The following is an 879-nucleotide window of genomic DNA, read 5'->3' as shown; positions in this document are numbered from 1 at the left end:
TACACCTCTCTCTCTCTCTCTCTCTCTCTCTCTCTCTCTCTCTCTCTCTCTCTCTCTCTCTCTCTCTCTCTCTCTCTCTCTCTCTCTTACACTCATTTCAGATTTCTAAAGAAGCGGAGGGAAATTCCTTCAACTTTGTAAAATAAATTGTAGGTAGGTGGGTGGGTGGGTGCAGTACATATGTATGTTATTTTACAATACATATAATAATATGTTATTTTCAGTGGGTAGGTACATAATTATGTTAATTTAAAAATAACGTAAAACTACCTACCAGTGTTTTAGCTTATTGTTCTATTACTCTTGAGTGAACATTGTTGTCTCTGATGATGATACCCTGAATAGTATCGAAAGCTCAACTTTTTTTTCCATGTAACCCTCCCTTTTTTTTATCAAGAGTTTGTATGTATGGGTTAAGTTCATAGCCCCAACACTGATAGTCTCTTGAGAGATAGAAATCTCAGAGTTATGAAACAAAATATCACCTCTCCTTTTTCCAAACAATTTCCTCGGAAAAGTTCGTAAACATTTCCATTTTCTCGTCCAACTTACAAATAGTTTTCCTGTACTTTGTAACCTACCTATGTATGTATCATGAGAAAGGAGGAAAGAGCATGAAGATGGAGGTAGAATATACGGAAGAGGAGAGATAGAAGAAGAAGAAATAAGATAGGACAGAAGAAGAGGAGCTATTAGATGAGAAAAGAGAGTACCTATAAAGATAAAAGGAGTGAAAGGAGGGGTAGAACCTTTCGCTTGACTTACACTTGAACCAACGCCACTGACTGTCAAGGTCATTGGTTGATACTTGAGGCCCAACTTGGCGCACAAGGACTTTGTAATGAAGTTACACATACTACCACTATCTAGTAGCATACA

General features: G+C 37.3%; 1 protein-coding gene across 1 annotated transcript in view; it reads left to right on the top strand.

Annotated features, from left to right (window-relative positions):
- LOC108252973 (chromaffin granule amine transporter-like) overlaps nt 1–879 on the top strand; it is an 11,821-nt gene that overhangs the window by 4,873 nt on the left and 6,069 nt on the right. The window lies entirely within an intron of this gene.

This window comes from Diaphorina citri, unplaced genomic scaffold, assembly GCF_000475195.1.
Source record: "Diaphorina citri unplaced genomic scaffold, Diaci psyllid genome assembly version 1.1 scaffold1070, whole genome shotgun sequence".
NCBI classification, from domain to species: Eukaryota; Metazoa; Arthropoda; class Insecta; order Hemiptera; family Psyllidae; genus Diaphorina; species Diaphorina citri.
Note: the sequence above shows the minus strand (reverse complement) of the source record. Positions and strands in the feature narration are given on the sequence as shown.